Source organism: Amblyomma maculatum, chromosome 11 (assembly GCF_055883805.1).
Source record: "Amblyomma maculatum isolate TAMU_Amacu chromosome 11, ASM5588380v1, whole genome shotgun sequence".
In the NCBI taxonomy this organism is placed as follows: Eukaryota; Metazoa; Arthropoda; class Arachnida; order Ixodida; family Ixodidae; genus Amblyomma; species Amblyomma maculatum.
The window spans coordinates 102,750,631-102,774,135 of record NC_139354.1 but is presented as its reverse complement, the minus strand read 5'-3'; positions in this window follow the sequence as shown (position 1 = coordinate 102,774,135).

Here is a 23,505-nt window from a genome sequence, read left to right as displayed (position 1 = left end):
GATGGCCAATATGCCAATGCTTAATTTATTTGATGCTTATTTATCTGAAACTCTACGGTTGAATACAGTTCATTAACGAAACAGAAGCTTCCCATGGTTCACAGCAGTGGATCTCCAACTGCTCATGTTCAGCTGTTTTACAGGTGTTACAGTGAGTTGTCCGGCATCTGCCAGTCGTCTGCCGCTTCACTGCAAAGTTATGATTATAACACATCACGCGGCAAAAGCACTTCTTTGTTTACAAATAAATATGCTGAAAAATTCTATTGTGCAAGTGTGACAGATGCTGCACCTTTCCCTTCCTGTGAACCAATTAATATTGTTATATTATCATTAATAACAATAAACCATGGTTAAAGCAACAGCTTTATTTACATGTGTGCTATTATCTTTGTGCTTCCTCTGCTTGTCTGTCACAATAATAAACATTGTTTCTGCGTCCTGCAGTTATGCCTTTGGTTTACTCTAGTTTTTAATGATGCCATACGTGAAAAGCAGGATGTAATTTTTGAATCCTGGGATATATCTTCAAATTTTTGCAGGGTACGTTAGAGCAAGATGTCGGCAAGAATAGCATAGAGCTTGTGTCGTGCTCCACACAAACATATTAGACAAATTAAAAATTAGTTGGTGTTTAGCTTTAGTTAAACCCGAAAGGTAGAGTAAGTAAAGCCGATGTAGCTTCTCTTTCTGTTCTTTCTTCTTCTTCTTGTTCTTCTCCTTTTTCTTTATATTCTTCTTCCCCAGTCCACATGTAAAGCGCCCCATTTGTACCAAGCGTATGAACGTTCCTTAGTGGGTAACGTGAACGCCACGGTCCTGGTAGGCTGATTCTGACATAACCACCACACGTGAAATGAGACCCAAGTTGACAGCTCCTGCCATTTGCGGCTATGGCGTGGCTACCGACCGGGTTTACCCAAAGGCTTGCATAGAGGCCCCATCGACGGTCGCTCTGAATGTCAAACGTGGCCACCGGCCGGGTTTACGCGACGGGCTGAAACCTTGCGTAGTATTGCTTAAGCAATAAATTTTCTCCAGACCACTTTTTCTTGGTTCCTTCAGTAACGTCTGCTGGAGAGCAAGTCCAATATTAATATCGTTCGCTGCTTGCGAGTGAAAACTCACTGCATCGGAATACTGCCGTCTTAATTAAATATTCATTACGAGTAGGTACAAAAAACACAGTAGACAACAAAACCTCACTGCATTAAAACCGAGGTAGAACCTCCAAATGCATTCAGTATTTTCACACTGGAGCTTTAAAAGACAACAAAAGGTGTGTCATATACTGGAAATGCTGAATGATAGCCAGAATGTGTCAATATAGCGTCAAACTCCTCTTAATCCATATTGGGACGTGCAGTGGCCATGACCATATGGGGCCATTGTGGAAGATCATTAGTCCTCGAATGGTGTGAATCATGAACGACGCGTGAAACAGGTAGTACTTTGCCAAAATGCCAAAGTAAAACTTATATTTTCGCCAATATTGGCCACTATTTCGCCACTGTAGGTCCCTTATTTGCGTGCTGCTTGGGTATTCTCCTTTAGTTGTCCGGATCTGCGGTTACTACATCTCCTAAGTCCAGATATTGACCAACCACTTCCAATGCTTCGCTACTTGTTATGAACTGCTATTCTTTTCGAGTCTGTTGAACCTTACCTTAGAGTTCTGCATATTAAGTTTAAGCCTCCCTTTCCACTTTTTCTGTCTAAGTAATCAATCCTTTGCAATTCATGCACTGACTTAGCACGGCCGTCTCATGATTGAATTGCAGATCACTGAGCTAATCTTCACCAAAGCGTATCTTTCCCTACTTCTATTCCAAGTCTGTGAAACGTTCCTCTAAGCAAGCTGTGATCATATCTTCTCACTTAACACCTTCCTTGAAGAATTTTATAATTTTGTTACAGAGGATATATAGTTGGGTTTTAATGGCATTGATGTCATGATACCTATATCTGGTTTAAAACATAGGCTTTCTCCAGAAATCTAAAATGATGCGGAAATCGACAAGTGCTTGTTTGTCTTAAAGCAAAGCAAGATAACATGCGGTGTTGTATCTGTAAAATCAAGTAAATATTTTCATCTCAGTTCTTAGTCTTGTACACGTGATCAATATATCTCTTACTGTGAGCTCATTACCACACATTTCGCCTAGAAGTTACCCATTTTCTTTTTTATGTGTATGATGGTTTCATACGATAATGATTAAAAGTTATATTCAATGAGCCACTATTGGTGCGCACACACCCACACACCCTTAGAATGAGTGGGGGCAACTGTTCCGGAATCAAAGGAGATGTCCTCGACTTGCGTGAGAAGCTCAGCCGGAAGTCCACTATCTGTAGTGAGAGAAAGAGTTGCTCTGTGGTGCCCAGCATTAGCAAGTCAATGTCATCGGCAATTGACATTGCCTTGCAAAGTAACTCGGGGGATGAACTGCAAATAATGATTAATGACTTAGACAGGAAAAGTAGAAAGGGAGGCTTAAAAATCAATATGCAGAAGACTGAGGCAATGTTCAACAGTCTCGGGAAGGAACAGAAGTTTACGTTAGGGAGCGAAGCACTGAAAGTAATAGGCGAATATGTCTACAGCGCGTTGCACAATTAGAGGTGCGATGTAGAATGCTTCTCCCAGCTAAACCGTGGAATCCTCGCAGTTAAAATTTTGCACAGAAAGGGCATTTTGTCGCTAGTATTTTTTAATACGAAATTTGCTTGGGTTACTTGCCTGATTCGATCAAACGAAGTCTAATGTTCCCATCTTATGCGGCGGCGACGACGCCAGACGAGCCGCTGCCCCAGCGATGGTGCTTGTGGCGCCGCCTCATGCTGCTACAACTCTGTAGCAGGAAAAAAGGGGGCGAACGTTTCTGGCAGAAAGTTTGAGTTGTTGTAAGCAGCATGAGATAGCGCCACCAGTGCCATCGCTGGGGCAGCGGCTCGTCTGGCGTCGTCGCCGCCGCATAAGATGAGAACATCTGACTTCTTTTGATCGAATCAGGCAAGTACCCCAAACAAATTTGATATTAAAAAAATACTAGCAACAAAATACTATTTCTGTGCAAAATTTGAACAGTAAGGATTCCGCGGTTGAGCTGGGAGAAGCATTCTACATCGCGCCTCTAATTGTGCAACACGCTATGCTTAGGACAGGTAATAACCGCAGAACCGGACCATGAAAAGGAAATAACAAGGCGACTAAGATTGGGATGTAGCGCATTTAGTAATCACTCGAAGATTATGACTAGCAGCTTACCGGTGTCGCTCAAGAGGAAAGTATACAACAGTTGCATCATACCTGTACTCACCTATGGGGCTGAAACGTGGAAGCTAACCAAGAGAGTTCTACTTAAGTTAAGGACAACCCAGAGGGCTATGGAACGAAAAATGGTAGGGGTACCATTAAGAGATAGAAAGCGTGCAGAGTGGGTCAGAGAAAACTCTCAAGTTACTGACATTCTAGTGGAAATTAGGAAGAAGAAATGGGTATGGGCAGGAACTGTAGGGCAGAGAGACGCTAACCGATGGTCGCTGAGGGTAACAAACTGGATTCCAAGGGAAGGAAAACGTAGCAGGGGGCGGCAGAAAGTTAGGTGGGCGGATGAGGTTAAGAAGTTCGCAGGGGTCAAGTGGATGCAGCTAGAACAGAACCGGCTTAATTGGAGAAATATGAGAGAGGCCTTCGCGGTGCAGTGGGTATAGTCAGGCTGATGATGATGATGCCCAGCATTAGTCGGTTCAAGCCAGACAAAGCGGTCGCACCAAGAATTGACAAACAAAAACAAACCTTATACAAAACAACAAACCATACAACAGAATTCACACTAACACTTAAAATACGCAGGCAAGAGGTTCGCCGAAAGGCAATGCGAAGAATGCAACTAAAGAGGATTTGAACAAACACAAAGGCTCTGTAAACTGAATACACGATGAAGTCAAACGAACAAACACAAAATTGTTCACCGGGTACTGTCGTAGAGCGACGTCTAGAAAGTCACGATGTGGCTGTCCTGCAGGTTAGCGCCGAGCTCGCGCAGACCTCACAGGCTTGTCGTACCGCGGATTGACCCCGGGAGCTGAGCAATAGCACTGAAACACTCACTCTAACATTGCCTGCCTGGCACAAGAGACGCGACCTCAATGAATAGGGCGCACCTCGCGTGTCTGTTACAACGCGCCGAGGCCGGCGCCCTTACACGCAACTTTCGCTGTTTAGACGTCCTCGGTTCTTCCTGCCGAGCCGCGCGTCGTCACTGGTTAGGCGCCGCAGAAAATTTTCAAGACTACACGCACCTTCCATACTGATGAGTCACTGTCGCAGCCGAGTATAAGGAGGTGGGACTGACGCCGATATGCGCAAGGCTACGGGCTCTCGAGCGGAGGAGACGTTTCTCGAAAGTGCTGGTACGATTTACGGACACCGCGCGGGCTTCCTTCGCTCTATGTGGACTTAATAAATATGTGCGCCGATTTCGTGTCAGATGGGAGTGTCATATGCGAAAAGAATTTAAAGTTACTTAATGAAGTATTCGTGATGTCGAGAAGATTTTCTTTCCCCTAATATGTGCTTTAGGTCACGAACTTGGTAGCTCACCTCACTTTCTCCCTACCCTCAAGCCCAGTTCACCCATGAGACAGAGCGCTCACCCCCTAAATTGTGCGCGGACTAGTTATACAACGCATTTGGGTCCAGCTCATGCCATCCGTTCAAGAGATAACCTCAGGTTTATCAGTTGGGTTAACTTAGACTGTGCCGCAAGCATTGCGCGTGCATGTCTGTGTCGTGAAGGTGAACTGACTCCCGTCACTCATGCAGCCGTGCTTCTAAATCGGACACATCATAAGTGCAATGTACTTCACGTAGAGGGTCCATCGAAGGGTATCCGAAGGCGGGCAGTATTTCTCAGAACTGGCCCGATTTAGACTTACCTTACTCATACTCCATTGCGGAAGCAGATAAGAAATTTTTTTTTCTTTCTGCGCTATAAATTCCCGGAAGTCATCTCAATTTACCAGATAGCCTCACCTACTGTAAATTGTTTATAATACTATCGGCGTTTTTGTAACATAGCAAATATAAGTAACCACATTGTTCTATATGCTATCTAAAGTGCTCAGACTCGACGCGCATCGATGCGCACACCTGTATTTCCACTACTCCAGGATGTGCACAACCAGCATCTTGCCTATGTCACGGAGTGCTTCAGATCCTTATGCAATGATACCTCTACGAGTCTGCGCTCCACGGTCGGTTCTTCGATCTGTACCATAAGGCACTTATCGAAGGGTTCGACTCGACAGTTTACCTCAGCGACAGATATGAAATCTGGCAGCTGTTCCACGTTATCCTGATCATGAGCCATACGGCGACCCGCGGGGATTTAACGTCTTGAAAGCAGCGCTGAGGAATGCAGTGCACTTCATGCGCAGTTGTGATTGTGGCATGAAGGACTATACGTTCTCAAACGGAAGTCAACTTCTGGATTTACTGGTGAGGGAATCAGATAAGTAGGCCTAGAGAGATTTCTGTGTTCGGGGCACAAAATATTATTTCAGTTTCATAATTTCAGCTTTAGGCTATTTTTTTCTGTTGCTCACAAATGTGAAATTAATAAAAGTAATTCCTCCTTCTTAATCTACGTTTATGGTTTTACGCATCTATTTTTATGAAGACGATTGTCAGACTGACGTAGCTCATTTATATTTTCAATTATTTATGCAAGACAGTTTTTCGACATCTGCAAATGAGCACTATTCCAGGTAGCACACGCGACCGGCCCAATATTGGATATTGATAGGCGACATCTGGTAAACCAGTGGCCCGGCGTTGCCAATGCGCTACCAATAATAGTACAGCCATGCGATAACATTGACCACTCTCGGACCAGTGATTAACATGTTTCCCCTATAATTGGCAATCATGGGCTATCAACAGGAAATAATCACCTTGAGTACAGAATTGCTTGCCAACATTGTATACACAATGATATATGATGGCCAATATTACCCAGCCATCGGCAATGTCTTGCCCATAATTCGCGAATCATGGCATACATTGGTAAATATATTCCTACCAGTATATATGGCTTGTCGACATTGAATATAGCTCGGCAATTTGCCAACATTGTATGCATCTTCAGTTCCAGTGACCGATATTGCCCAACGAGTGGTGGCCACTGGCCTACATTGAACATATCATCTCATGCATTAGTAAACATTTCCCAGCCAGTATTGGCCACCTGTTAAAACGAGTATATCTTGGCATGCATTGGTAAATATCCTTCTGCCAATCGTGACGGCTAAACAACGTTCTGTATATCTCCAGATAAAATGGTCGTTGGTGGCATACAATAGTGAATATTGTTTTGCCAGTATAGCTGGCTTGTCGACATTTAATATATTTTGGCATATAGAGGTTAGCGTTATCCCACCGGTCTTAGTGGCTTCCCAACAATGTATGCTTGTTGGTTCTACTGGGCAATATTGCCCAATGAGCTGTAGCGACTGGCCTGCATTGCACCTATCATGACATACATTGGCGAATATTGCAAGCCAGTATTGATTGCTTGTCAGCATCGAAACTATCTTGGCATACATTGGTAAATATCGTCCCGCCAGTTGTCTTGGCTTCGCAGCATTGTATATCTGCAATTACAGTGGTCAATGTTGCCTCACGAAGTGTAATGGCTTGCCAAAATACCATACATTTTTACATAGGTTAATCAGTATTAACTTGCCATCATTATTGGCCTGTCAGCTTGAAATATTTACTGCTATACGATGGCCAATATTTTACCACTAGTTGAGAAGGTTTCCCAATTTGTATCTATCATTGATTTAGTGGTCGATATTTTATGGGCAGCTGCCATGGCTCACCAATATTGCACGCATCATTGTATGCATTGATTGACATCATCCTGTCAGTATAGCTGGCTTATCTACATTGAATACATTTTGGTATACAATGGTCGATGTGGCCCCTCCAGTTTTGGGGACTTGACAACAATGAACATGACTACGTTATAGTGGTCGATATTGTCCACTGAGTTTTGACGGCTGGAAAAACATTGCACACATCACGACATGAGTTGACCGAAATTGGATTGCAGATATTAACGATCAATTCTCAACTTGTATATCCTGATATATTTGTAATGTCCTGAACAATAGTGTCGTGTCCTTCGCGATAGCTTCCAAGTATGTTTTATAATTGTCAATGATATAGTAACAGTAGTAGAGAACATTTATCAAGATAAATGGCTTGGGCGGTAAGGGCATGGTTGGTATAGGGTCCTCCCCCATTGCTTCGGTGGGTTAATCCCTGTCGGCGTAAGGCTACATTTTCTTGACAAACCCATGCCATGAGATAAAGGCAGAGATTCTTTAGCCAAAACATTTAGAAAGCCTCGCAATGAATGACGGGGCGGCACTACGCATGCAAGCAGGGCATGTTTTGTGCAATGTTGCCGTCGAGTCGGACGCATAGCTTATGCCATCTACGAAGTGCTCAAAAATGCCCGACTGTTGCGCTGTTCTCAACGGTAAAAAAGTTTAGTACAGAGGAAGAACGCGCATCTGTTGCAGGCCCAAACATTCCTTCTATACGTCTTCAGCGTGAGGCCACTCATACGTCAAAACTTTAGAATAATGTGTCGTCCTCCTCAATAAGATCTCCACAAAACAGACGCATAACTTTTTTAGGCTCACAACGGTCGCTGCCTATGTATAGAATCACAATATGGTGCAGTATACAAGTATATAAACTTCTGCAATCTGCAGCAGGCCAGTAAGATGTGCACCTTAAAAATCATATATACTATAGGCTATCACTCCGGCTTAATTTGATGCGATGAGTTTTTACATCCGCATCTTGAAAACTCTTGTCCCTAACTGGAAATAGATACCTAAATGCTTTATTTATGCATTATTTTATTTGCGTGGTGAAAGAAAATATCAAATTACGGAAAACAGAGGTCGAAGAGATTGTGCTAGTGATGGCAAATGCTGCACCGTTTCGTCATGTACGCTAGCTGACTCCTCAACGAGGCGCCTGCACCGACTGTGCCGTAGGTGCTCTTTTAAGCACAGAAGAGTGGCTAGCTGCAGCATATTTTGTGTTTTAATTTACATCAGCCATAAACTTGCACTTGATTCCTATATGCCGGCGTGCTCTGCTTTGATCGCTTCATCAAGAGAAGACTAATGTACAAACCATTTAGACTGTTGATGCAGCATAGCTCGTTGTCAAAAGGTAGATCCACCACATACAGAATTAAAAGCGTTATTTTTTATACATTATCTACCTTCGCTTGGCAGAGAAAAAAATATAGGTTTCTCAGATGTTCTGTAATGAAGTGTAGTTAAATTATATAGCATTGCACGCTGCCAACTTTTTACTACAAGTTGTGTACTTGCTGTGGCAGCTGTTAACTAGTTCGTACTTAAGATTTTTTGGTAAAGACTTAAAAGAGAAAATATTGAAGGAGCTTGAAGGATACAAACCCCACAACTGGAGACTGGAAATAAGTGTCAATGAATTCCTTTTGTTTTAGAGAAACAAAAAAAAAATGAATGCGTGCTCACCACCGAAATATTTGTCATAAAATTATTGTTGCCTGGTCATGTTGCGCTTCCAGGAAATTATTTTTGTCCGAAAGCTGTATCTGCGAGTGTATCACTCTCATTACCTAGCTTCGAACATTTTTGCAAAGTCGACTTAGCATCACGCGTTTAAATGCTTGTTCCTGTGCAGTATTCTGAAAAGATTCTCCATGCTTTTTAGGTATATTATCAAAACACATTGGCACCGGACCGAGAGTATTTCAATCTAGAAAATACGTTCGTCGCTATAACAGTTTCGAAAAAACGTACCCTGTTTGCCAAAAGTAACCTGGCTGCTGGGTTTCGTTTTCAACCGTGTTTGGAGCCCTTGATCTATTTCAAAAAGCAAAAATTGTTTTTACAGATAAGAGTGATGGGCGTTTGGTCTGCAAGTGTGAATAATAATCTGGCATGTCCTGAAAAACGCTTAACTACAGGGTTAAGGAGCAAATCGGGCAGCCTGGTTACTTTTGGCAAAGACGATGCGTTCTTTCTAGCAGGAGGCTATTTGCGACGCAGCGGCGCCAGCCTTCGCCGTGGAAGCGTACGCATTCTTTGTTCCCGCGTCTGAGCAGCGTCCAGTCACCCCCGGCCGAATTCCAAGTTGCGGTGTCATATGAAACCATGCGGACAGCGCTGCTGCGCTCGCACGACTGGCGCCGGCGCGCTCTCTCTCTTTGATCTTTCCTCTTTTCTCTAGCAGCGCAGGTGCACGCCTCGAGGGTTGTCCGCGGCAAATCCACTCGCACTCGGAGAATAAACAGTAGAACCACGACATGCCTCGTGCTGTCTCTCGGAGCAGTCTGCAGCTCAGTGTGAGTACCACTGACCCTTTAACTTAAGATCATGATCATCATCATCATCAGCCTGATTATACCCACTGCAGGGCGAAGGCCTCTCCAATATTTCTCCACTTAACCCGGCTCTGTGCTAGCTGCATCCACTTGAGCCCTGCGCACTTCCTAATCTCATCCGCCCACCTAACTTTCTGCCGCTCCCAGCTACGCTTTCCTTCCCTTGGAATCCAGTTCATTACTTTCAGCGACCATCGGTTATCCTCTCTTCGCACTACATGTCCTGCCCATGTCCATTTCTTCTTCTTAATTTCAACAAGAATGTCGGTAACCTGAGTTATTTCTCTGACCCACTCTGCACGCTTTCTATCTCTTAATGTTACCCCTACCATTTTTTGTTCCATAGCCCTCTGGTTTGTCCTTAACTTAAGTAGAGCTCTCTTGGTTAGCCTCCACGTTTCAGCCCCATGGGTGAGCACAGGCAAGCTGCAACTGTTGTATACTTTCCTCTTGAGCGATACCGGTAAGCTGCTACTCATAATCTGCGAGGGCTTGCCAAATGCGCTTCATCCCAATCCTATTGTTCTTGTTATTTCCTTTTCATGGTCCGGATCTGCGGTTACTACCTGTCCTAAGTAAACATATTCGCCTACTACTTCCAGCATTTCGCTACCTAATGTAAACTGTTGTTCCTTCCCGAGGCTGTTGAGCATTACCTTAGTCTTCTGCATATTGATTTTCAAACCTACCTTTCTACTTTTTCTGTCTAGGTCATCAATCATTATTTGCAGTTCATTCCCCGAGTTGCTAGGCAAGGCAATGTCATCAGCAAATCGCAGATTACGGAGGTATTCTCCATCTACCCTTATCCCTAACTGCTCCCATTCCAAGTCTCTGAATACTTCCTCTAAACAAGCTATGAATAGTACTGGGGAGATTGTGTCTCCTTGCCTAACACCTTTCTTTATAGGAATTTTGTTACTTTCTTTATGCAGAACAATGGTTGCTGTGCAGGCACTTTATATATCTTCCAGCACTTTCATGTACAGCTCGTCTACCCCCTGATTTCGCAATGCCTGTATCACCGCCGAGGTTTCAATTGAGTCAAATGCTTTTTCGTAATCAATGAATGCTATGTATAAGGGCTGGTTATATTCCCAGCATTTTTCTATCACCTGATTGATAATATGAATATGATCGATAGTAGACTAACGTTTCCGAAACCCTGCTTGGTCCTTTGCTTGATTGCAGTCTAAGGTTCTCCTGATTCTATTAGCGATTACCTTAGTAAATACCTTATACGTAACAGACAGTAAGCTGATTGGAACTGTAATTTTTAAGGTCCTTAGAGTCCCCTTTCTTATGAATGAGGATAATGTTTGCATTCTATCCATGGTTCCGGTACCGTCGATGACACCAGGCACTGCGTATACAGAGTGGCCAGTTTTTCTAGCACGATATCCCCCCCGTCCTTCAGCAAATCTGTAGTTATCTGATCCTCTCCAGCCGATTTCTCCCTTTTCATAGTTTCTAGTGGTTTCTTGACCTCGTCCTTCGTCACTGGTGGAACGTATGACTGTTTTTCCTTACCGCCAATATCATTACGGTCCTGACTACATTGGCTACTGTAGAGATCTGTATATAACTCCTCGGCTACTTTCACTATCTTGTCCATATTAGTGATGACGTTGCCCGCCTTGTCCCTTATCGCATACATCTGGTTTTTGCGTATGCCCAATTTTTTCTTTACCGCTTTAATGCTTTCCCCGTTTTTTACAGCATGCTCAATTTTCTCCATGTTATACTTCTTTATATCGACCAACTTGCGCTTATTGATTAGCTTTGATATATCGGCCAATTCGATCTGGTCTGTTGGATTGGAAGCTTTCATACTCTGGCGTTTCTTAATCAAATCTTTCGTCTCGTTAGACAGCTTACCGGTATACTCTCTAACCATCCTACCGCGTATTTCTACCGCGCACTCAGTAATGATATCTCTGAAATTATTGTTCCTTGCGTCTAGGGTAATGTCGCCATCCTCACTTAGAGCTGAGTACTTATTCTGTAGCGAGATCCTGAACTCTTCTGCCCTCCCACTCACCGCTAATTCGTTGATAGGTTTCTTTCCTACTAAACTGTTGCGTTCCTTCTTCAGATTTAGGCTAATTTGGGACCTCACCATCATGTGGTCACTGCATCGCACTTTCCCGATCACCTCTACATCTTGCATAATGGCGGGGGTTGAACACATTATGAAGACGATTTCATTTTTAGTCTCTCCGTTAGGACTTTTCCATGTCCATTTCCGGTTCTTCCGTTTGCTGAAGAAGGTATTCATGATTAGTAAGTTATTGCGCTCTGCAAACTCAACTAGTAACTCCCCCCTGCTATTCCTAGAGCCAATGCTATATTTCACCTACTGCCTTGTCTTCTGCCTGCTTTTTCCCTACCTTGGCATTGAAGTCGCCCATTACAACAGTATACTGCGTCTTTACTTTTCGCATTGCCGATTCTACATCTTCGTAGAAGCTTTCAACTGCCTGGTCATCATAACATGTAAGTGCATAGGCCTGTACAACCTTTAGTTTATACCGCTTCTTAAGCGTAATTACGATGCCTGCAGCCCTCACATTAATACTATAGAATTCATCTATATTACCCGCTATATACTTATTGACAAAGAAACCTATTCCTAGTTTTCGCCTCACTGGTAAACCTCGATAACACAGTGCATGCCCATCCTTCAGTACTGTATACGCCTGATTCGGCCTCTTAATCTCACTAAGCCCTATAACATCCTATTTCATGCCCTCTAGTTCCTCTAACAGCACTGCTAATCTAGCTTCACTAATGCAGTGCAGCGGTGGCGTAGCGGTAGAACATCCGCCTCGCATGCCAGAGGACCGGGGTGCAAATCCCGGTGCCGCGCAATTCTACACCGGATAAAAAAAAATACCGCGTGTCGATGGAAATGCATAAACAGGTTTGGGTTGCGACCTGATGCCGGTGGCCGCCTCCGGCAACGCACTCCCTCACCAGAACAGGAGTTAGCCACCCTGGTGCAGTAATTGGCCGCAACTTCTCATGATAAGCTCCATTAAACCCCGGCCCTCAGTCACCAGCGGCTGCGGAACTGACCATGGCGGCGGTCAGACCTGTGACGCAGCAGGGGGTGCTACGAATTCCTGGCTCCGCTGGACAGGCCGCCATTGGAAAGTGACCCTAGCAACGTTTAATGCTAACTTAAGATGTTGGTAAGGGAGTAGGATTTTGGGAGAATTTGTTGCTTTATTTGCCTCCCATGTTGCTATGCTTTCCTACCGGAGTAAATACTCCGGATCACTAGGACGGATCTTTGCGTGCCAATTTCCTCTTGGGCTGCTTCGGTTGTCGCTGCATGCACGGCTGTGCTGGACGACCGGTAAGATATTAATTTTTTAACTGGAAATGAATCATTTTGTCAGTCATTGGCACCTGATAATTAAGATTAACAGAATGTTCTTATCTACTGTTTATGTAAGAGTAAAAAAAGACCTTTTGCTTTAACTCTACTGCACCAAACAGAAAATATGCATTTTTAATGAATTCCGATTTCAGCACACTGACTTGGACAAACTAATTTTGTAGCAGTGGCTAATTTTACTGCTCATGAACAGTTTTCCCAAGCTGCACTAAAAAACAATTCTGCATGATATTGTCTCTTATTTCTGTTTTCGCTTGCAGATGTTTGTATGAAAGGAAGATGGTGACATGCAAGCTGCTCCAGCATACATCGGCAAGGGCTGCTGAAAGGTGCTCTACTTATAACCGAGAGCAAAAGGCGCGTGCTAGAGATGCTGGCTTGACAGGCACCTGAAGCTACCTTTATTACAGTGCCTTCCTACACTCTGGGATCGGCCGACACCTTGTCTATGGACCTAACCAAAGGTGGAGTCCTGGAAGTCTGAAAGAATTCTGCCTATTGTTTTTTCTCACTATGTGCCACATCCGCACCTAATAAATATCCATGAAACGAACAATTCTGGCTTTTTTGTGTGAATGCATTGTAAAAAAGACAAAGAACAGAAAACGCTGCGGCATCGCTATCACCATCGCTTGTCTGGCGCCCATCTCTCGCGCTGAAGCTGTGCCCTGCGGCTTGCAAATCGAACCTGCTGGGCCCGAATTAGTGGCAGCGCTAGATCCACATTTCAGTATATATATATATATATATATATATATATATATATATATATATATATATATATATATATATATATTGTCACGTCTCGACAGAACGCCAAGGAGGGTCGAAAAATAAGACGGTTTGATTATTGGCCTAGAACGAGTCTTGCGATCAAGCTTCCTCCTTCTTCTTTCAGCTCGCACTTGTGTTGCCATAGTCGTCATCTTTTGCGTCGTCTTCTATGCGGCATTTGCCCCCCTCCTTAGGAAGCATCGTCCCGATGTGAAAAAAAAAGGAAGTAGGAGGTTAAGGTCAGGCTGAGTGGTATGGCTTCATACGCATGACGTGGACGACGTCAGCTTGGTGCTGGCGTCGCTTTGATGTCGACACCCCGTCTGGGATCACCTCATAAGTGACGTCGGTTAAACGTCGCTGAACAACATAGGGTCCAAAGTATCGTCGCAATAGTTTTTCGGAGAGTCCACGGCGGCGAATAGGTGTCCAGACCCACACTTTGTCGCCAGGTTCGTACATTACATGCCGGTGTCTCTGATTGTAGCGTTGTGCATCGTGCTCCTGCTGATTTTGAATCCGCACACGAGCTAGTTGGCGAGCTTCCTCTGCACGCTGAGCGAATTCCTCGGCGTCCTGATCGAGATCATCGGTGTCGGCATTCGGGAGCAACATTGCATCCAGCATAGTTGTTACTGGTCGCCCGTGAAGGAGGCTGAATGGTGTCATGCGAGTGGTGTCTTGGCGGGCCGTATTGTAGGCGAACGTAACGTAGGGAAGTATTTCGTCCCAATTCTTGTGGTTTACGTCGACGTACATGCAAAGCATGTCTGCGAGGGTCTTATTGAGGCGTTCCGTCAACCCATTGGTTTGAGGGTGATAGGCAGTAGTTTTACGGTGACTGGTAAAAATCTGCCCCGGTATCCACCAGAGCATGTACCGCCAGCCCATCAATGGAAACGGCGAGGTCAGCGCTAACAAAATTATCTGGGTTGATCGTCCCTTTCGGCATTTGCGGCGGAAGCGCGGCAAGGTCGGCGCTGTCAGCTTCGTCGTCATGGCTGATCATCTGGTACGGCATTTTCGGCGGTAGTGCGGAAATGTCAATGTTAGCGGCGGCGTCAGAAGCCCGGGTTGTCGGCAATTGCGGCGGTGGTGAGGGTTTCGACAATTTTAGACTGGTTGCAACCTCCCCTCGCGAGGTTGCAGTTTCCCCGGTGAGGGCTAGGACACCGCCGTGCGCTAACGCCAGTAGTGTTGCGACGCGTCGGCGAATAACGCTGTGGCGATGGGGAGGAGCGGCGGCGGAAGCCCGGGGATTCGGTTTCCCTGCTGACCGGAGGGTCGTCGTCGATTTGGGCAGAATCAGTGTCGAAGCGGCGGCGAGCAGAAGCAAGCGGAAAGGACTGCCCCTCTTCGCGGTGGCGGCAGTACCGATACACATGACCAGGTTGTCCGCAGTAGAAACAAAGTGGTCGGCTGTCATAACTGCGCCACCTGTCAGTTCGGCGCAGTTGAGAGCGCCTGGGAGGCGCCCACTGAGGCCCCTGGAGGAACCGAATCTCCTGACGGTTCGGTGAGCTCGGTGGGGCGTGGTCTGGCGGTGGGCGACGAAGGACCGCAGCATAGCTCTCGGGCTGCGGCTCGAGGTAAGCTGCAGGAATGTTGGCCGTGCAGCTGATCGGTTTTGGAGCGTGGTATGGTTCGGAAAGGGGTGCCGCGTTGTCGACTGGATGAGACTCGTTGCATGGTGTAGACGGTGATAGGGCGTATCGAATTTCATTCCTCACTGTTTCCATGAGGGCCCCTGACGACTGAGCCTTCGTAGTCGTAATTCGCTGCAGCTCCTCAAGGACAATGCCTCTAATGATGTCTCGAAGAGTGGTCGTATCTGTTGCAGTCAGCGCCGCCGCAGTCGTCGGGGCACAGTTGACCGGTCGGTTGTACTGGCGGCACCGGTCTTGGAGGGCTCGTTCGATAGCCGTAGCGTCCTTAACGAACTCACTCACGGTTTTAGGGGGGTTGCGGACCAAGCCGGCAAACACCTGTTCTTTGACGCCATGCATGAGATGCCGTAGCTTCTTTGGTTCACTCATATCAGGGTCGGCACGGCGAAAAAGGCGAGCCATGTCTTCCGCAAACATAGCCACGCTCTCATTCGGCTTCTGGATGCGCACTTCAAGCAGGCGCAGCGCATTGTCTCGTCGATCCGTTCTCGCAAAAGTATCTACCAGCTGGCGGCGGAAGGCATTCCATGTGGATAAGCTGGTCTCGTGGTTTTCAAACCACGTTCTAGCATTATCCTGAAGGGCAAAATAAACATTGGACAGCTTCTGGTCTGCGCTCCATTGATTGATTTTGGCCACTCGCTCAAACTGGTCAAGCCAGTCCTCGACATCTTCAAAAGCGTCCCCGCGAAAGCACTCTGGTACCTTGGTGTTCTGAAGAGTCACCGGCGTAAGGTTGGTATGTGCCATGGCTTGGGGGACCTGACGAACTTGGGCGTTTGAAGAAGAGTCGTTCGGCAGATGGCTGTACTCCGGGGCTAGGCCTAGAAGGCGGCGGCTAGTGCGATGGACAGGAGTGTCGATGTCTGGGATCCGCTGTGGACTGCCGGAAGGAGTCTTATGCATACCCAGCACCTCCACCAGTGTCACGTCTCGACAGAACGCCAAGGAGGGTCGAAAAATAAGACGGTTTGATTATTGGCCTAGAACGAGTCTTGCGATCAAGCTTCCTCCTTCTTCTTTCAGCTCGCGCTTTTTTGCGTCGTCTTCTACGCGGCAATATATATATATATATATATATATATATATATATATATATATATATATATATATATATATATATATGTATATGTATATTATTAGCTGCATGTAAAATACCTCCGCAAAAACAAAAACTCAAGCCCTTGTTTGGCGCGTGACGGCCTTCGGTGCCTCCGCGCTGTAACACCCATCAAATAAAAAAATTGTCACAAAAACAACAATTAACAATAATGATATTTCCTGGATGCCAATGATGCAAAGCCAGTGGACGAGCTTGGGTGGGCGATGTTGGGCAGCCGATGAGCCTAGCTGGATAGCAGTTATTAAAAGCCAGTAAGTAAGCTTGGTTGTAAGTATTGGATAGGCAGTGAGAGTGGCTGGATGTACGTTATAGAGGAGACAATGGGTATGCTTAAGGGGAAGATATTCGGTAGCCTTTGAGTGAGGCAGCATGCCAATAAATAAGCCTAGTCTATCATTGGTAGCCATTGTAGAAAAGCCAGTCTGGTAGCTTGGATTAAATCTTGCCACCGGTAGCGCTCCAAAGAAACATCATTATTGGCCCCAATATTGAGGCTGGTTTCCCCCCTAATTGAGCTGATGGCGGTCCATTGATGGCGTGCTACTTGGGATATATAACCCCTTCCGCCACTGTCTTTGTTTGTGTTTGCTTTGCATTACATTTGATTTATCCCAGCCATCTACCCAAATATCAATATCCCCGTTTTTGCTAGCGAGGGTGGGTTGCCATTTTTCCTTTTTCTATTTCGGGTAGAAATGCTTTTTATTGGACAGAAAAAAGTACATCAGTTTGCTTCCTTTTTATGTTTTGCCGGCGCCTGTAACCGATGGTTGCCATCATATTGGACTCAGTGGAAAAATGAATGCTGTTCTCGAAGCTGATGCCCAGAACCTGGCTGCAACATTCTCGCGCCTTTCTTTCTTTGCGTTCAGTCTGATATTAGTGCACGATAAAGAACCCTAGGTGGTTTAAATTACCAAAGCCCTATATAACCCCTCAGCAGAGCTGGCTCCTCAGTTAAGTTAAACTTCATAAGCCAAAAAAATACCTTTTCGATTTTTGTCTAGTGTGTGGCTTGTCTATTTTTCTGCTGACCTCAGTCTGATCGATACTGTGCTCATAAAGCTTGTTGCAGAAATCTTGTTACAGAACATGCTCCCTTCACTTTCATAAACTGAGTCATGATACAATTTCGGCGTTCCGAGGCATCCTCAGACGCCTTTTTAGTGCAGTCCACAGAAAGTTCCGCACTCGGTTTAAATCATGACAGAAAACAGCGCTGGCAGACGAAGAACAAGAAAAAGGAGGACACACAACTGCAGCGCAGTTTTGTGTCCTCCTTATTCTTTTCCGTCTGCTAGTGCTGTTTTTCGTAACGTTCTAACAAATCGCCAAGCAATATGAATTGCTCAGGTACATTCAGCACGTTGCCAAAGTAGCCTTCATATTAGGGCAATAAAGCGAATTAAACGCTTACTTCCTTTTTCCATCACATGTAGAGTGAACATGCGTCAGAAATAAATGATTAATTCGACAAAATTGTGACTAATCAAACGATTCTATACATGAACTTGTTATCATTCGGGTTCTCGCTGCCACAAAAGCCCTCTGTATTTTTAGCGATGTACGCGAAACCTGTACGCTTAGGTGAGTGCGTTACCCGATATGAATCCTTTGTCATACAGCGCCTGCATCGAGGAGTTCGTGATGCTTTCGTTGTGTGGAAAAAAGGCGGTTTTCAGTTAGTGTTTATTGGTGCAAAGGTGCGTGAAAACAATAGATGAAGCTGTATGTGACCACCCACTGGCGGACACCACACCCACACTGCGAGAAAAACAGAAAGAGGGATATAGATATTGGAGCAGAGAAAGGGATGTGCTTAGCCGAGTACTACAAAAAAGTGATAGATGTACTGACTATGCTCAGTTAGGAATATATTTACAATGTATCATCATGCTGTTTTCTTTTTGTTGTAAATATATTTTGGTTACACTTTTGGTTTGATAACTTGATTTTCTCTTTTTACTTGAGCTGTTTATTTTCACCGAAAGTTTCATTTCTTTTCAATCACAATCACAACTGCTGGCTGCCAAATTGACTGCTGGTCACAAATTGACCAGTCCACAAATTCAACTCAGAACAACGCGCTTTCTGGGCTTAGCGTGTAGCGCGCTCATCTCGCAATCCCCAGATCTTTGGTTTGATTTGCCGCCTATTGAATGAGCATATATTTATTTACAATTTAACGTTTTCTTGCGTGAAGCTTCCGTAGGCATTTGGCGCGATTCTTATATAATATTTGTGCATTTGTTTCGGATCTGCGAGACAATGTACTACAAAGGGCAATTTTGAATTTGGTGCTGGTTGATCATTGTTCTCCTTCGAAATGGCGCCGTTTTTTCTTGAGCAATCTGAGGCTTTTGGGGACACGCATTCTGCGACGAGGTCAAGTACTGTTGCTAATGATGGATATTGTATTAACCACTCCGGACACCTCAGATTATCCTGACAGCACTTAAACGGAATTTCACTTTGGCTCCTCTTAAGCATCGCAGCCGTGTGAACTAGGCTGCCGCGGGATATAAATATATTAGACGGAGAAGCAGACCACTGTAACGAGTGAGCCGTCACAGTTGGCAAAGCTACGAATTTATGCGCCTTTCTGGGCTGTTTACTAGTAATTAAAATGCGGTTATATATAGCTGAACGGAAGAGCGCTCTTGAATCTGTACAAGGGCCGACATAGTGCTGTGTGAGAGTTACCGCGACAAGTTGCCATATGGGTTTGAAGAAACTCAGCCATTGACCGCTACGCGTTCATTTTAAAGCACTACTAACGATTCTTCAATGCGTGCGCAGACTGGACATATTCGCGCATTCTGCTGCCACCTGCATCTAACCGAAAGGCCGAATAACCATCACAGAACCCGAGTCCTCAGGTTTTTGCGCCCGGCGCCGATAGAATTTACCGAACACGGCTACATGTACAGTCGCAAAAAAAAATAAAATTGGCCACGCTTCCGCTTTCAAACACTTCTGTCTTGTCATCTAATAGTAATATATAAGTTCGCACTCTTCAGGGGAATAAAAGTAATTATAAAAATAAGCAACAAGCATGGGGTTATTTTTTGATAATTAACGCGTTTGAAGAATCTTGCCGCCATAGCGCTGTTCATAAGTTTCTAAGAGTGCTTTGTCGGGCTGGTTCGTTCATGCTGAACGGAAACAAGAAACTGCGCAAACACGCGGGGCGAGTGGAAAGCGCATGTGGCTGTCTATTCTTCCCATTTTCCTATCTGTTAGCGCTGTTTCTTTGTTCCGTTCATAATAGTCTTCCATTCTCCACTGCAAACAGACCTTATCAGAAGAAATCGAATTAAGAAAGATAGCAAATATTCTCAAGAACCATAAGCAACCTTTGAGTTCTTTCTTTGCAGTACATCAAGCAGCATTGTGCAAAACATCCCCAAAACTCGTTGGTACATAGGTGCGCTTCAGCAAGCCGTACAGCTTCTATTTTTGTTGGCAGCAGAACGAACATAAAAGGCGCCTCTCCCCAATTTCATATTGATCTTTCGGAAAGAGCTTTCGTAAATATTTCACATGCAATGTATTGGGAAAAGAACCAAGAAGAATAGATTTTGTAAAGGGATGCTTGCAGTCATGGTTCTGAAGGAATCCCGATTGGTCGGCATGGTGCATCATGAATGGGGAAGACACCAACCAAAAGAATGAACATGGAAGAAGTTCTGGATACCGCACGGGGCCCTTGTTCGCAATTAGGCAGAATATAGTTACGTCGCTTTTAAACACGGCGTATAATCGAGGCGAGGCATTTTGCGTAGGTTGGGGGCTGATTCCCGTCATTCCGGCAAGCGTATGCATTTTCTGGATGTTCAATGATTCAGAGCAGAACCGCGACTTCTTGTTTCTTTCTTTGGAGCTTATTCGTGCCTCTGCCCAGTTTGTGCTGTGTATGGCAGATATCGAGTGCTCGGCAAGTGGATTTTGATCTTTGCGCCAGTTTTGACGTCCCTCTGGTGATCACTCAGTCTTCGTTTGTAGTCACCTGACACCAATTATTGCCGACGGGCAGTCGGCACTGAGAATTTTGTACAGAAAGCCGGGAACCTTTTCTCTCTTTACTTTGTCCTGTACTTGCACCAGCTGATTCCCTCGTCTCTTAGCTGACACATGCTGGGTCTGGATGTCATAAGAACGCAAGATGCGCGCTAGCGCTTCACTGATGCCTGGAAAATAAAAAAAATGCTCCTCGTTTCTATGTACTTTGGGTTGGCTTTATATCGGACACCCTAGCTGGCGTTATACCTAGTCAATGACAAGTCCAGAGTAGCCACAAAATGACAAATCGCGGCGTAAGTGCTCCACTGGAGCCACCAGGCTTTTCTTCCTCGAACAGACGTCTTTTCGGCGGAAACAACAGAATGTTTCCGGGACCCAGGGTGTACAAAGTTTAAATGAAGGTAAAGCCTAAATGCCGGTGTGCGTGTGTTTTCGGTAGACGCTAATATTTTACACGAGCACTGTCAGTATTCATTTGAAATATATGACTAGAGCCTAGGACTAGCTCCTGCTTTGTGCCCCTTTTTCTGTGTCCTCGTCTTAAGCGCTAGTCTTATATTTCAAATGGATTTCAACCAACTAGCCCAGCTTTCTGCTTTGACTGTCGGTAGACAAGCACAGTAAAAAAGGGGAGGCGGCCAGTGATCTCTTCTTCGACGATGAACTGCATGACTGGTTCCAAGTGGTTCCACGTAGAAAATAAACTGAGCAGATGCACGTACCCAGGTAGCCCACTTAACAGGACCGTTATTTGAAATGTGCTGGCAAAACAAGGCCTAAAGGCTGCACATTTTTGCCAGTATATTTCTGATATTGGTCATGCCATTCTATAGGCTGGTTACAACTGGCTAGGTATACCATTGCTTGCTGGCAATGGTATACCTGTAAACGAGTGATAAACATTCTCCTGCTGCACGCGTGGCTGGCCAATATTTCGCATAAGCTGGTGTGACCTTGGCAACATTGTCCATCATATTAAACTGTCCTCCAATAATTCATATACGTTCGTGTGCTTGGGCAAATATTGGTCGCTCGTTTAGATTAAAATGCGAACATTTGAGATACATTCGTGCACGTTTGCAAATATTATTGGTTCATTTAGGTATGACTTCCACCATCTGATATAAGTTTATGTATGCTGGTCAATATTTTTCGCTTATTAAGATCGCACTGCCAAAACGAGGTACTACGTCTTGCCAAATATTGATCAACTTTACCGGTTATTTAGCCAGACTGCTAGCGAGCGTTGGTCAACATTTTTCCCTTAGACTGTCAACATCTCAAGTATTTTGGCATGCACTTCTTGACAACACTATTCCGTTGGGTTAACATAGGACTTTTAGAATGAGACCTTTCTCTGCGATCTTCGGTGTTCTAAATTATTTTAGGTAAGCAATAAGGAACACATTGAAATTGCTCGTGTGTATAGGTTATGAAACAAGGTGTACACAAATTTCAGAAATAATTCTTGTCTGCCTTACCTCATAGCGGTTCATGAACATTATTAGCTACCGGACATTAATATATTATAAATCTAGAGGCAGTCGCATGCCTAAGCTACTCCAGTCGATTGCATTCTATGTGTACGTACGGTTTTCGAGACATACGCCCAAAACTTTACCACTATATTCATGTGAATACTCACGCCAGACAGAGACAACTCATAAAAAAAAACATCGTTGTTGCCGTTAGCTTTTGATCCGAACATCTCTTCCAGTTCGGCATCCAAAAGCGAAAGGTAGAGACATGCCTAGTATGCCAATGGCACATGGAGTGCCGTGAAACACCTCGCCGCAGCTGAAGCCGTTTAGGAGGCCATCGTGACGTTTACGCATGAATACGAGAACTGAAATTGAATATTTTATTATAGAGCTAAATCTCTGGTAACACACGCTATCTAGAAATGTTCTACAAATGATGCTAATTTTAGAATACAATATTTTTCTCTACAGTTAACTACTGCCATTTAGTCTGGGCATCCATAACTCAAGGAAACCTCCAAAATATTTTTGTTACAAAAATGGTTTTTGAGAATTGTTGAGAACGTTGCAGTCTCGTTTCATACCCAGGAACTGTTTATCAAATACGCAGTAATGCCACTCGAAAAGCAGTATGACTATCGCTTGTTGGACCCTGCAACAATATTTGTACATTAAGTCTGGTATTTTGGCAACTCTGGTCGATCTGCAATTAAGTGAGCATATCCACACAACCCCTACCATTTTTCGTTCCATAGCCCTCTGGGTTGTCCTCAACTCAAGTACAACCCTCTTGGTTAGCCTCCATGTTTCAGCCCGATAGGTGAGTGCAGGATAGATGCAACTGTTGTATACTTTCCTCTTGAGCAATACCCGTAAGCTCCTATTCATAATAAGCGAGGGCTTGCCAAATTCGATCCATCCCAGTCTTATTCTTCTTGTTATTTCCTTTTCATGGTCCGGTAGGGTAGGGGTAGGGGTAACATTAAGAGATAGGAAGCGTGCACAGTGGGTCAGAGAAATAACTCAAGTTACCGACATTCAAGTGGAAATTAAGAAGAAATGGACATGAGCAGGACATGTAGTGCGAAGAGAGGATTACCGATGGTCGCTTAGGGTAACAAACTGAATTCCAAGGAAAGGAAAGCGTAGCAGGGGCGGCAGAAAGTTAGGTGGGCGGATGAGATTAAGAAGTTCACACGGTCAAGTGGATGCAACTAGCACAGAACCGGGTTAAGGGGAGAAATATGGGAGAGGCCTTCGCCCGGCAGTGGGTATAGTCAGGCTGATGATGGTGATGATGATGAATGTCGCTTGTTGACCCACTGCTATCATTAAATTCACCGTGATCGCTCCCGTTGATATCTTCCAGCTCTTTTTCGACGGCACTAGCTATTCTCCGTTGCCTCTGTCGGTTACTGACCTCACTGAATGAGTTCTTAGCTCTTCATTTTGCCAGGGAACAATATTCCTGACCATAACGCGTTATTACAGAAAAATGTGTGCACGCTATTTCGAGGCAACAAAACAACGTGAGTGCCTCTGCTTTGCTACACCGAAACGATGAATT